Genomic DNA, 15161 nt, shown 5'->3' with positions numbered 1-15161 from the left:
TTATAAAACTGCTTTATTTCCCAATTAGGAAGTACGTATAGATGTTTGAGACTACGTTATGAGAGACTGTATCTGCAATACTGATTTTAGAAGCATATGTCAGTGGAATTTTGATGTCTTCAATGTATATTTATGCATATTAACAACATTTGAATTTCTCCTTGCCTATAGTACTACCTCTCAAATATTGAGCTTTAAAAGCAGACCTAAAAGGTTTCATTAAAGGTGATGTTTTGCATTTTATCTCTGGGCATACACTTGCTCTTATTCCTCATCCTTGGTGACTATGTATGTGCCAGAGGGAATAATATAAGCTGTACCTTCATACTTGCAAATATTAACAACTCTTGTAAGGTTGAAATGCATTCTCTTCCTCACTTTCACCTTATTTTCTTCAACAGTCATCTGTGTTACATAATCTGTTTTCCTTTAGGGGCAGGAATACTTTTATTCTCCCCTGAGAATCATTTCAGAAGGTAGAAACTAAACCTTAGAAACCAGCATGTCACCTGTGAGGTAGCCTTTTGTTATCCATTCCTCACCCACAGAGGATCAATACTAGTGAGAAATATTTAAAACCATTAGCCATGACTTGAACATTCAAAGGACTTTGAAAATGATTTATTTCATTAGTAAGAAGCTGCAGTTGACTCATATATTCTATTTCAACATGGGGTCCTCTATTAAGTATGTTGCCTTTTGGTGATTTACATTTAAAAGGGCATGCAAATACATTTTTATAGATATTTTTTATCTCCCCTAGCTGCTAACAGATTTGAAAAACGAAATGTTTCCTCTATTACTGATGTTTATCACTTTCCCTGTGGCAAATTCAGGTTCTTATCTCTTGACTCTTAATGCACATGTCAGCACATTCCTGTGTCATGTGCGCTCTCATTCAGCAGAGAGCTAGAAACTGACAGATGTGCAGTAGGACCCCAGGCCTGTCCATAAAGCACCATCTCCTCCTCAGCATGGTCCAGTGTCAACACCAATTCTCAGCATTCACATGGAGCCTGAGCGTTCCCTGGATCTCTGCAGCACAGCTCTCGCCTTTCCTTTCTGCAGGGCCTCTGAGGTGCAGGAGAGAAGAAAGTGTAAGAGAAGAGACTCCATGACCATTCCGGGAACTGCGGGGTCTTCAAAAATTACCCCCCAAATCCCCACCACCATATTTTTCCAATCTCATTGATTGGATTATCTGAACTAAATAGGAACTGTAACACTAACTCTCTAGCATTGTATCAATGAGTTGAATCTAGATATGGCTTCTTGATACTAGTATTTTATTCCATGCCTTCTCAACTCAATTTTAAAAAGCAGGCATTTCTTCAAGGGAATTTTTAAGAAATTAGGTTAAAAAAACACAGCTGAAATCAACATCAGAAAAAGTCAAAATCATCAAAGCGACCAGATGAAAGAACACAGACTTTGTCTTAATTCAGTGATAATTGATAGTATTTATTAACTCTCACACTGTATAAGGCAATGTCTTAGGCGCTCAGTATAAATAACCTCATTCAGTCCTTACAGCGAGCTATTAATAGATTACTATCTCCATTTTACAGATTAGAAAACTGATCATGAGTAACATGCCTGGGGTCATATTCTAATTAGAAGGTGCTGTAATTAAGATTAAGATCTCTCTGAATTGACACTGCTTCAAGACAGAAGATATGGGACTGCTTAGTTTAGCCCTGCCTAGAGAAACTAGACTCTAAACCATTGTTTTCATTTGTTGAGTGATTAATCTTCTTTGGAGGGACCAAAATATTAACTAAACTTTGGATTATGTCTACCCGCTTCATCACAAAATCTTTGTTGTAACAACTGCAAGAAATAATGGAAAATGGAAAAGAACCTAAAACTGCAAGTATTCTTAAACTAATATATATTTTATTCCCATAAGAAACCTTTTGGTAGTTATAAAACGCAGGCACATTTAGATAGGCAAAAAAATCATAGGTAAGTGAATGGACAGTAAATAAAAGGCAAGAGAACATTTCTACCCTTTAGAAATGGGCAATATTTGGGGGGGGGGGGAGAACAATCTCTGTAAACACACAATAATAAAATCTCGTACCTATAATCTTAGACACATTGCAGCTGTAGCCGTTGAGGATGATCTGGAAAGAGTACCACAAGCAGTCGCCATTCTTGAACAGAGCATTTTGGACAAGAACAGGTGGTAGCAACATATGGTTCAGGTCATCTTGACGGATTAAAGAAGCTGAACCTCTCCCAGAACTGAGTAAAGAGGATTCTTGAGGCACTAGCTTAATGTTTTAACAAAATTCTGCTAAGAGGAATGAAAAGTTTATACTAGAAATTGGTTACATATGATTTAGGCATTTGTGCTAATTTAATTGTATAAAAAATTTAGGGAGGTATCATCCATATAGTGACGAGATAAAGGAATCCTCTGGGTATTGTATCTAGATTTTATCATAATTGCAATCAAAATAAGAGAGAAAGCTTCCGGGGACTGGCCCTAGACTTCTTGGGACGACAAGGTTTGAGATGACACCAGTGAGGTGATCCGGGCCAGAGGCATTTCCATTGTGATGGGCAGAAATGGCCAGGAAAGACTTGTGTCTTTGTGAGTGGCATTTCTATGCCCTGCAGGATATGCCTCCATGATGCTGGGGCTTGGAGTGAGTTGGGGAGAGACTGCTTATGAATAGAACTCCCGTTTGTTAAACTCCTTTTCCACCTTTCGGCAGAAAGCACTCTGGGAACAGCTTGTTCCGAAATCCATCCTATGTGTCAGGTTAACACAGAAGAAACAGGCAAACGGGTTGTGTTTCATGTCCATGACACACAGAAGACAAAACACTAGAGAAGGGAAAAGACAGTATGGTCTTGCTGGCCTGGAAGGGAGGAAGTCCAAGTCCTAATGGCAGAAGGATCCCTGATTATCTGACCTTGCCAGCACACTGCTTTGAGGCCCTTCCAGTTCTAGAGGCACCCTGGGCAGGCTTGTCACTCTAAGGACAAATTTCATCTGCGCTATTGCCATCACCAAGGAGAGCAATGTGGATAATTTTGTAATAGATTGTTCAAAATCAAAGACGCTGGCAGAAGGCCTGGTAGGTAAAAGACTGTAAGGAAGCCATCTATGTTTCTTCATCATGTTGATTCAAGGAAGGAAATAAATGGTGAGATGTTCCACGTTTGGTCAAAATCACAGAGCAATTAAAAGATGCTGGAGATGCCAAATCTCCCCCAAAATCTTCTATACCAGCTCAAGTTCAAGTTGCAAACACCAGAACCCAGAGGGCAGAAGTTTATAGTCACCAATGGATAGCAAGCCAGTACTCTCCGAAGCTTTTCTCCAAGACAGAGCCCCAGTTTCCCAAACATCTCTTAGGTCCAGTATTGACTTAAATTTCAGGCCAAGGTGAAAGAAGTTATTAACAATGTTAAAATATTAAAAAAAAATGTGAAGTGGGTATAATAGAAATTGATAGAGTAAGATTTTTCCCATTTTTATAATTTTTCACACCAAATCAGCTCTTTTTTTCTATGTATGTGTGCTACCAAAAAAATTTTTAGGTTAATAAAGAAATATATAAAAACTAGAAGCCCGATGCCCGATGCACGAAGATTCGTGCTAGAATGGGCTTTCCTTTCCCTGGCTGCTGGCACCGCCTTTCCACTCCGGCCCAGCCCCTTTCCGCTAAGGCCCCAGAGCCACCTCTTTCTGCTCCGGCCCCGTCTTCCCACGCTGCCCAAAGGCCCTGAGAGACTGAGGGTGGGACAGAATGCCTGCGTCGTCGCCATGGCGATGATGCAAGCATCCCGCCCCAGTCACTCGGTGCCTGTGTATGCAAATTAACCGCCATCTTTGTTGTGTTAATTTGCATATCACTCCTGATTGGCTGGTGGCATAGCAGTGGTACAGTCAATTTACATGTTTATTATTAGGTAAGATAGGAAATAACTGAATCAGGTAAGCTGTCTCTACAGAGTACTGCCATCATAAGGTTCAGTCCTGGAGACAGAGATAGAGACATAAGAGCATAGATATGTATGTTTTGTAGTATGGATATGTCTATTATAGTGTGGAGACACTCATGCTATAATTATGGCATATTTTTTGTTCCTTCCATTTTGTTATTTGCTACTGCTTTAGATTATTAAAAAGAAATATTAGCCTATTTCAGAGAGCAGATCACTTAATGAAGTTGTGCCTTGGTGCCAAAAATGCCATTTAGCAAAATACATTTGAAAAAATGCAAGATTCTTTGTTAAATAAAAAGTCATAAATAGTATACCAATTAGGGAACCCTCTAAAATGCTGTTCCAAGGTTAAAAAATGGACTCACAGAACAGATTACAATGTTTCTAATCACTTAACATTGGAAACCATTCCAATAACTTAGTTTAAAAATGGCAAGTTTTCCTGTTTATCTCACTGCCATCCCTTCAACTTCCAAAAAGGCATTAAAAGGGCGAGCATGAGAGCCTGATACAGAAATGATAGTCTCTTGGGTCCATGAACAACCACACCCACTCATTGGCCTGGACAGAACTGTTGAGGTAGCAAGAAATAAATGTCTATTAAACCGAACCATTTTGAGCTTGGGCTAACTTGTTACTGAAACCTAACCCTCCTTTAATTAATCAAGAGTGAGAGTGTTAGTTTGATTACCTTTTTGTTGTAAATTGTGTAATCATGGTTGACCATCAAGAGAGATGAGTAGTGAAGATCAATTCAGCCTTGTTCCAAAGGAAAGGTTACTAGAGAAACCAAAGGAGCCGAGCAGTCATTTAGATCAGACAGGAGAGAGTTGCAGTGAATTAATAGGCTAAGGACAGGTGTATTTTTTTAGCATTAAAGATGTAGCTTTGGGGCATTTTGCTAAGAAGGATTTCCTGGAGATTCTGGTAATCCAAATAATAGAGCAGCATTTATGGCACTCTCATCTGTTTACCTACCTATCTATGTACACGTTTGCTTGCCTGTCTATTTTTTGTTTTTTTATTACTGATTAATTGAGGATACACATACAATGTTAGACTCTTTCCCTCCAGCTTCAGCTGGGTGAGATTTTTGTTCAATCCTAGTGACAAGTGCACAAACATCAAGTTGTCAAGTGAAAACCAACCACTTGACATATAAATGATACTGATCAGTACTGGGTAGTGATTATTTCTCAGGTAATATAAGTATTTGTAAAATTTATCAATATTAAAATTTGAAATTCTTAAATGCCAAAATCACAAAATATGTGTGATGACTGATATAAGCTAGATCCCTTGCCAGGTGGCTCAGTTGGTTGGAGTGTCATCTCATACACCAGAAGGTTGTGGGTTCGATTTCCAGTCAGGGCACATATCTAGGCTGCAGGTTCCATTCCCAGTCAGGGTGCTACAGGAGGCAACCAATCTCTCTCTCTCCCCCTTCCTTCCCCTCTCTCTCAAATCAATAAAAAAAAATCATATACTCAGGTGAGTATTAAAAATAATAATAAGCTAGAGGAAAAATATGAGATCTTAGAGAATGAATTAATATGAGATGAAAATGCAACTCTACAACTATGATAACAGAGAATATTAAAACAGTAGAAAGAAAAATAATGAAATAGTATCAGATGTGAATAACTAACAAGCATTAATTAAGTTGAGGAGCAGAACATAGTAAATAATATAAAGTTTAAAAACTAGGCATTATAATGAAAACTCTAGGGGAGAAGAGTTAACTCCATCCTATCTAATAAAAGAGTAATATGCAAATTAACCATCACTCTGCTACACTCACAAGCCACGCCCACAAGCCACGCCCACCAGCCAATCAGGAGCGAATATGCAAATAAACCCAACCAAGATGGCTACGGCCACAGAGAGCAGGAGGGAGGCTTGGCTTTCCCTGGCGATGGAGGAAGCCAAGTTTTCTGCCTCCCCTTGCTGGCCTAGGCCTCCACTCAAGGCTACAAAGTTTCAATGATAGAAGATAAATAAATCCAAACAGAAATGGTGGCAGCCACGGAGCTGGAAAGAGCAGGAGGCTAGGGTTGCCCCCGGCGATGGAGGAAGCCAAGCTTTCCACACACCCTGGCCGGACCAGGCCTCCACTTAAGGCTACAAAGTTTCAATTATAGAAGATACATACGTCCCAACAGAAATGGCTGCCGCAGCTGAGCAAGCAGAAGGCTTGGCTCTGCTCCAGGCTACAAAGTTTCAATTGTAGAAGATAAATAAACCCCAGATACCAGGGCCTCTGCTTGGGTTGCCAGGGGGCGTGGCCGGCCTGCAAACCACCACAGGCCCCTCGCCCAGGCCACCCCACACCCCAAGGGAACCCCCACCCTGATCTGGGACACCCTTCAGGGCAAACCAGCTGGCCCCCACCCATGCACCAGGCCTCTATCCTATCTAATAAAAGAGTAATATGCAGATTGACCATCACTCTAACACACAAGATGGCTGCCCCATGTGGTTAAAGATCCTGCCCCCATGTGGACACAAGATGGCCACCACAAGATGGCCAGCAAAGGAGGGCAGTTGGGAGGGACCAGGCCTGCAAGGGAGGGCAGTTGGGAGGCACCAGGACTGCAGGGGAGGGCAGTTGGGGGGGACCAGGCCTGCAGGAGAGAGCAGTTAGGGGTGACCAGGCCTGCAGGGGAGGGCAGTTAGGGGTGACCAGGCCTGCAGGGGAGGGCAGTTAGGGGCAAACAGGCTGGCAGGGGAGCAGTTAGGCATCAATCAGGCTGGCAGGGGAGTGGTTAGGGGGTGATCAGGCTGGCAGGCAGAAGCAGTTAGGGGCAATCAGGAAGGCAGGGAGGCGAGCAGTTGGGAGCCAGCAGTCCTGGACTGTGATAGGAATGTCTTACTGCCCATGGGATCGGGCCTAAACAGGCAGTCGGACATCCCTGGAGGGGTCCCAGATTGGAGAGGGTGCAGGCTGGGCTGAGGGACACCCCCCCCCCATGCACAAATTTCATGCACCGGGCCTCTAGTTTAAAAATAATATAATTTTATGAGTAAGTATTAAGCTATGGTGGGTAAGAACATTGTGAACAAAATTAATGGGAAATAGCACATTGAATGTTCCAAAATCAGGAATTATTATAACTTTAATACTAGCTAGCATTCATTAAGGGATTTGTGTTGGGCACTGTGCTAAGGAATTTACATGCTTTAGCAGATGTACTTCACCCCATTTTTATAGGTGAAGAATCTGAACATAGGCGTTTTAACCTAGTAACCCAAGGCTGCTCAGAAAATGGAGACATTTCAAACTGAGCAGCCCAGTGAAGAGCCCAAGGCTTCCCCTCAGCGCTGGACGTGGGGATGCAGCACTGGGAAGGGGGACGCAAAGCTTGGGTTGGAGCTTTACAGAACTGAGTGCTTGCAGCTGTGCAGGAATATGTGAGGTTCCAATTTTATCGTATATATTTTTTGAATTTGAAATTCGCAAGTGAGGAAATTCAGAAATACTAATTACAATGTTAATGCAGTGATATCCACATACTGGCAGATAGGCTTTATCAAACACGTAAGTTAGCTGCGGTTGCCTCCAAAGTGGCGCCTCCATAAAAACCAGGGAGAAGGCTGGTGCTGAGTCCCCGTGGGCAGGCCAGGCTTCACACAGCCCGGGCTGGAATCCAGTCTCCCATACCATCGTATCTAACAATAAAAATAACAGCAGCAATGACAAAAATAACAAACCTAACGTAGAATGTTAGTGACATTTGTTTAGGGAGACAGGGGAGGGAGGGAGCATCTCATGGTTCAGAGTGATATTCTCAACAACTTAACCATCTCCACGATTCTTTCATTTTCCTAAGATCACTGCCAGTGTGCTTACCAGCGTTCAATGTGTCTGTCTTCTCCTTCCCTTTCAGCTCTTTTTAGGCTCGTGTCACCAGTATTTCTTCTTCTCTGATCTCTGCATCATCTCCTCGGTGCCCTCCCCCGCCCCCGCCCCCCAAAAATATTGCCTTTTTATCTATCAACTTGCTCAGCAAAAAGAATCTCAGGATTCACTCATATAAGAAGGTTTGTGGTGGGGAGGGAATGTCACTACTAATAATTTAGCATATTTTCCTAGTCACACTTGTAATAGCATTAAGATGAGCAAAGAGGTGGCTTACAGCCAGAGCCCGTATCTCTAGCTGCCCTTGAGTCTTTACTACGTTCAGTATGGAGGCCTTTAATCTCCACTTTTCCTACATATTTGCAAACATTACAATACCAAGGCACCACCATTTATACATGGAGAAACAGAGGGTGCTTTCAGGTTCAGATGCTAACAAACATTCTTTCTGCTCACGGGAAACTCAATTCTCACTGATCCAGGCCGAGAAGGGCCAGGAGCCCTTATGAACAGAGATTGGGAAGTGGAGGGTCTGATGGCCACATCCATCTAGCTGCCCAAAGAGATTTCATTTTATTTTCCACATTCTGTGACAGACACCAACAATGGGGACTGCCCTCCAAGAGAGTGTCCCTGTCACTTTTACTGTTGTGGTTTAATTTCCTAAAACATCTCCAAAGAGATCTACTATTTTATCACACACACACTTACACATGTGCATTATAAATGAGGGCATTTATATGTCCCGTTTACCACTGTCAACAGGATTGAAGGCGAGCCTGAGAGTGGAGGTTAAGAGAGTGCTTTTGAGGTCAGGGGAGACTGTGCCTCTGTGGGATTTTATACCACCAACCTCAGGAGTCAGTTGAGGTCTCTAAACCTGCATGTGGCTAATGAGAATCTCAAACATCCTTGTCAGTGTTCACGGTCAATTTCCATGATCATCATAGGAACATGGGGCCTAATCTCATCACCTCCTTAGTTCTGTGAGGGTGAACTGCCACATTCTAAGTCATCGCTCAACCCCCACTCTAATCTCCAGATGGCTTTGTATATTGCCTTTTATGACCCCATCTTTTATGCCTCTACAATTTTTAGAAGCCCTTTCCTGTGCCTTCTATAACTCAAAAGTCTTAATAACGAAATTCCCTGTGTCCTCATCCATCTCTCTGAGCATTTCCTTCATAGTTTGCTCTAAAAATATCTGGGCCTTAGTTGAGGACACTGCTTTCTCTGCTTCCCTCCATGGAATGGCTGCTTTCTTTCCCACTCCCCTCATGCCACTGGACTGTAGAAAGGGATCAGTATCCTCCTTGGTCCTCATTTCTGGTTTCAGATCATTCTTCCTCTGTCCCTAAAAATCTCCAGTTATACATCTAATATTATCAGGATATAGTACACTACCTCTTCTGCCATATATATATATCCTATATAATAAGAGAGGAATATGCTAATTATCCATTACACCCTGAGGCATAACAACCAACTGCTTAATGACCGGATCACGGATCTGCAGGAGGGTGGGGCAGCGAACTACAAGTGGGCGGCGGAGAGCTACAGGACAGGGCAGGGCAGCAAGCAAAGGGAGATAGGGAGCTACAGGAGGGGGGAGGGCAGCAAGCTATGAGGGGGGAGCAGGGAGAGCTATAGGAGGGTGAAGCAGTGGGCGGAGAGCTACAGCAAGGCGGCAGCAACCTACTGGTGCACGGATTTGTGGGCAGGGCTACTAGTATATATACAACACTGAGTGGCCAGATTATTATGCGTTCAGAGATCATAATAATCTGCCCCCCCCCCCTCTCTCTCTCTCTCTCTCTCTCTGTGTGTGTGTGTGTGTGTGTGTGTGTGTGTGTGTGTGTATATATATATATATATATATATATATATATATATATAAATTGATTTCAGAGTGGAAGGGAGAGGAGAGAGATAGAAACATCAATGATGAGAGAGAATCACTGATCAGCTGCCTCTTGCATGCCCTGAGCCCGCAACCCAGGCATGTGCCCTGACCAGGAATCGAACAGTGACCTCCTGGTTTATAAGTTGACACTCAACCACTGAGCCATGCCAGCCAGGCTCCTTCCTCTTTTTATTGCCATCATCTCTCGCTGCTGGGACATTTTCCCTTTTCCCCTGATGATCTTATGTAAGATATAAAGCTCTGCCACTGCTTGGTAATGTCCACACCCATGTAAATGATCTATCTAATCCTCTGGCCTCTTAATCCTTGATATATTCCCCACCACCTTACCTCACTTACTTATACTCTATAGTCATACCCTTGACCTTGTCACTATAAATTACTACAATCCCTCATAATCTCAATTTCAAAGATGCTACTCTCTGACCTCATATCTCTCCAAGTCACTCCTAATAACCCTTCTGCATCAACCCTTAGATATCACCATGACATCCAAGTCATTGATCCTATCACCAGCGCATCTTGCCTTTCCTAGATTAAATTCCAGTCAATCATAACTACTTCCCAGCAAATGTTCTCAACTCTCTCCTCTGTCTTCCTTCCACTCTCTCACTTGGTTCTACCTTTGGTCAGTTCATTTCAACTCTGCAGCCAAAAGAAAAATACACAATTATGCCACCTTGTCTCATTTTAAAGACATGATCACTAACAAATAGACTTGTAGTTGCCTGGCACTCACACTAGATCCCTTATCTCCATTCACTTATCACTCTACCAACTGATTAATTCCTATTCTCTCCTTATTCAGAAGAAAATTTCTACAAGCTCCCTCCATATGTACCTACTGGCCTGCATCTTTCCCCAGATACTCTGCTTAATCTCCTGGAACTGCACATGGAAAATACTTTTGTTCTTCTCTTTGGCAACATTCACATCTGTATATAACTATACTATTAGTTATTCCAGATTAATAATAAATCCAATGAGTATTATGTTTTTCTCTTTCCCTTTACAGTAAGACCTCTTTGAAGTGTTGTCTTACATGCGGTTTCTGATTTTCTTCCTCTTACTCACTTGACTCTATTCAAACAGATTTTGGCCTCCACAATTTCATTAGAAATATCTTAGAAAAGTCACCAAGAAATTCCACATTGCTAAATACAAGCTTAGTCCTCATCTTATTTAACCTGTCCATAGGTGTTGAATTAGAGTTATAAGTATTGGTATGAATTCACATTTTTAAAAATATATATAAACAGAAATAGATACAGAAATAGCTATATATGTATGCATGTGTATATATGTACATGTGTCTGTGTACATGTATACAGGTATATGATTCCTGGTTCTGTCTGTTGAAAGAGCCCAAAAACAATAACACCTTTGAAGGATAAAATATTTCCATAATATGTGGATATCTCTCCATGTATTTAAATACAAATAATCAGATAAAAATGGGGAAATGTTCTCTATATTTTGGTAAAGATGGTGGAGAAATCTGACAGACAGAAACTGCATTGGCAGGTGAGCAAGGTTAAAGTCAGCAGTAGTGGGAATGGGTTGGCCTTGTGTGTCTCCTGAGGTGAGGCACTGTGAAGTGCAGTGTTATTTCTGTGGCATTCCTGCCAGAAAGGCATGGCCTGAGACTGCACATGAGGAAAAATGCAGGATGCTGCTGTCCCACAGAAGGGAAGGTTGTACTCTGTACAACTGTCAAGGGGAAGGCTGAGGAACTGTTCCAGATTGAAGGAGACTCGCAGAACATGACAACTTCATGCAACCTGTGTTCCTGGGTGGGATCCCCGTTGCAGTGGTTGGCAAAATGTGAAGAGGAATAGGGCCTGTGAATTAGACAATTAGACGACAGGATTTTATCAATATTCACTTCCTGAATAAAGGGGTTTTATGGTGATTCTGTAAGAGTGCCCTGCCATATATGTAGATTCATTTTAGGGGGAAAAATAGGAAAATATGTTTCAAAAAATTCTAACTTTAATTTTATATACAGTTATTGATTAAAATATTTGAATAAACCACTCCAAATCTTAGATTAGTGTCACAGTCATTTTTAGGATTTAAGCATAAAGGGAGCATCTGGCACTAAACTGGCTTATTGTCAAAGCCCTGCCACTTGTCTGTGGGCTGCTCAATATTGCTTCTCACTGGATAAGCCACAGGTGATCTTTCTAATTCCACCAAGCTGCCAAAGCCAATAAAAATAAAGGTCTTTCTGCCTCTCTAGCACCCCTGTTGATATAGAAATGTTTTTCTATGTTCTCTTGCATGAAATCCTCTTGTTTCCTAGTTATCCAGGGGATGGAAACCCAAAAGAAAAGAGCATTTGTGCCCAACCCCTACTTGAACAGGGGAAATAGTTTCCAAACTATTTCTATTTTTAAAACAGATTGAATAAGTAGAAAATATCTTCAACTTCAATCTTTCTACATTATGTGCCATTTATTTTTTTAAATTGATTTTTAGAGAGAGAGCAAGGGACAAGGAGAAAGAGGGTGAAACATCAAAGAGAGAAGTATGAATTAGCTGCCTCCTGCACACCCCCTATCGGGGATCAAGCTCGAAACTGGGGCAAGTGCCCTGACTGGGAATCGAACCAGTGACCTTTGGGTGCATGGGATGATGCTCAACCAACTGAGCCATACTTGCAAGGGGGTACATTACATTATTTGTTATTTAAAAGTGACTTGGAAACAATTAGGCGAGAGAGAAATTCTGAGTTTTGTTGTTGATGGTGGTAGTGATGGATTATTGGTTAGTTTTTAATAATTATATATATACCTTATTACAGAAGAATGGGCTATTTTTAAAAACCAAATATAAATAATAGTTTGGGCTTGATAGAGGCTTAATGATAATTCAGTAATGTGGTCTTAATATTCCGTTTAGAAATAAGGAAATAGAGGTAAAAATAGTTGTCTAAGGTCACATATGTAAAGAGTGGTAGATTGGGTTTTAATTCAGGTCAGTCTGATTTCATTATCTAAGCACTTTTTAATATGTTATCACCATAAAGGAGAATTGATATTCCACTGAAGAGTAATACTAATAGTTCCAAAAGTACAATTCTTAAAGAACTTATGTATATTTTTAAACATTTAAATTGGAATCTAGAAGCATATATTCTCAAGACTGAAATTCTGTGGGGTCATCTAATCCAACCTCCTATTGAGTCTTCAATCTCTTAACACAGTATCTGGGCAACTAGACATCTTATCTCTTCTTGAACAACTCAGAGTGGTAGGGATCTTTGTCATTACATCCAAAGAAGGTTTAAGTATAAATGTTTTGTTAGAATAGTCATTTATTTTTATATAAGTTCTGTATTTCTAAGGCTTTTGAGCTGTGGTCTTTAGAACCAAGACATGTCTAGTTCATCAAAACTATATTCTAATTCTCTCATAGATCAAACTTCTTCTAGAGTGTAGAATCAGAACAGAACACACTATTATGAAACCCCACTCTAATACATTTGGGGAGGGAGCTGGTCCAAAAATTCAAATGCAGGTCAGTGATATTACCAGGTGGAATAACCCGGGAAGCCTGGAGTCCAAAGGTCTTGTGATCCAACTCTACCCTGGACCCTGCTGTACTTTGGTGCCACCTGGTGGTGAATGCTATGTGACAGACTGTGATGCGTGTGCTGGGTATTTAGTTGATGAGTAAAAAGACAGACTTAAACAATGACACATATAAGTGATTATAACAAAGTGCAATAATTTCAAAGAAGAATTGGAACACTAATAAAGAGAGAATAGAATAAAAATACTTCAGTGAGAATGGAAGTGAGGGAAAGCCTGTTTGAGGAAGTAACATATAAAACGTGTGATTATAGGGATCAGTCTCACATGTAGATAAAGAAAAGGGGAATAGCAGGTACAAAGAGCCTCAGGAATACAGAAAGTGTTGTTAAAGATCTGCAAGGAGCTCAGTGAGATTGGCACATTGTTGATAGGAGGAAAAAGACTTGAGAAATGGCCAGAAGCCTGAACTTGAAGGTCTTGAAGAGATCGGAGGTGCTCAGATTGCAAGGAAAAGTCACTAATGTTGGAACTGATACTATTAGAGTGGGAGCAGGCGCAAAAGCAAGGGCACTGTCAGGAGGTTCCTGGCGTGGCCCAAGTGAGCGGGCTGGTGGCCTGAGCTGGAGTGGTAATAATGGCTAAAAGCAGACACAATGGCTGACTTGTTGGGATTTTGCTTTCTCTCAAGTTCATTATATTTTCTCTTTTACACCCCTGTGGTTTATGAACATGCTTTGTATTTTTGAATGAAGAAAATAAGGCAACTAGAAGCAGCACTGGCTGAACCCAACATTTTGTTTTGCTTTCCTAGACAGTCTGTCAGTGATAGCTCTCTAAGTTGCAGCTGTACCCATTTAAATCCTAGCATTATTTGTGTCATCTTGGGAAGTAAAAGGAAATGCTGCAAGGCTTCTGACATCAAACTGACCATCGACCTCCAAGCAGATGCTAAAGAAGAGAATGGAAATGGGGGCTGTTCCATCAGGGTATCTACCTTGCTCATTCTCGGATGTGAATAGGGAAGATTACTCAGAGGCAGTTCAGTGAAATAGGTAAGAACTCCGGCTCTGACACAAGCCTGCTGCTCTCCGTCCCAACTCTACCACTTATTTAGGCAGCTTACATAACCTCTTGGTGCCTCAGTTCTACGTCTGTAAAATGAAGATTAAAAATAGAACTCATTTCATAGAGTTGTTGGGGCGATGAAATGAGTAATATGAGGAAGGTGTTTAAAGAGTGCCTGGCATATAGGCAGAGTTAAAAAACAACAAACATTAGCTTTTAAGTTTGTGAAAGATCAGGATGTAGTTGTTTATTAAATACTGTACTTCGAAAATAACATTGTCTCCCATAAGAGGGTTACATATTTAGAATGAGAATAAAAGTACAGGATTTCAACATTTCCTATCTGCTACCTGGAGATGACTCACATCTTGGAAATACTTTCTCACCAAGTTGAACACCCAAAAAGTCAAAGATCAGCGAGAGCATAAAATAAAGAAAGGGAACATGAAAGGAATGTCTAGGGTTTCCACCTATGAGTCTTTTTTCTAATAAGAATTTGAAGGGAGAGGCTCTTGGAGGATATTTTCTATTTCCCGGAAAATGGAAATATGTTGGAAGAACTTTTACACTTAAGAGCATATTGACACTTCTAATCAGTATATTGCAAATGAGGAAGAAAACAGATGTGACTAACCTTAATGATAAATAAAGACAGAAACTCACCCCTGCATTTTCTCTCAGAGGGCTTAAGGGATGCTAAAAAATAGCTTTGTCTGGATGACTGAGTTGGACTGTAAAAGGCAGTCTGCAAGAGTAATATTTCCCAAGATGGTACTCGGATTTTTTTTAAACCAGCAGACCACTTTGGCAA

At 41.1% G+C, this 15161-nt stretch overlaps 1 long non-coding RNA gene across 1 annotated transcript in view; it reads right to left on the bottom strand.

Annotated features, from left to right (window-relative positions):
• Positions 1 to 605: 605 nt before the first annotated feature.
• Positions 606 to 15161, bottom strand: part of LOC308251038 — a 51404-nt gene continuing 36848 nt past the window's right edge. The window contains exon 3 of the long non-coding RNA XR_013960894.1: positions 606 to 1073. This is a non-coding gene — a long non-coding RNA (uncharacterized lncRNA). The remainder of the gene's footprint in view (positions 1074 to 15161) is intronic.

This window comes from Plecotus auritus, assembly GCF_963455305.1.
Source record: "Plecotus auritus genome assembly, chromosome: 6".
NCBI lineage: Eukaryota > Metazoa > Chordata > Mammalia > Chiroptera > Vespertilionidae > Plecotus > Plecotus auritus.
This window is presented reverse-complemented; position numbering and strand designations above follow the sequence as displayed.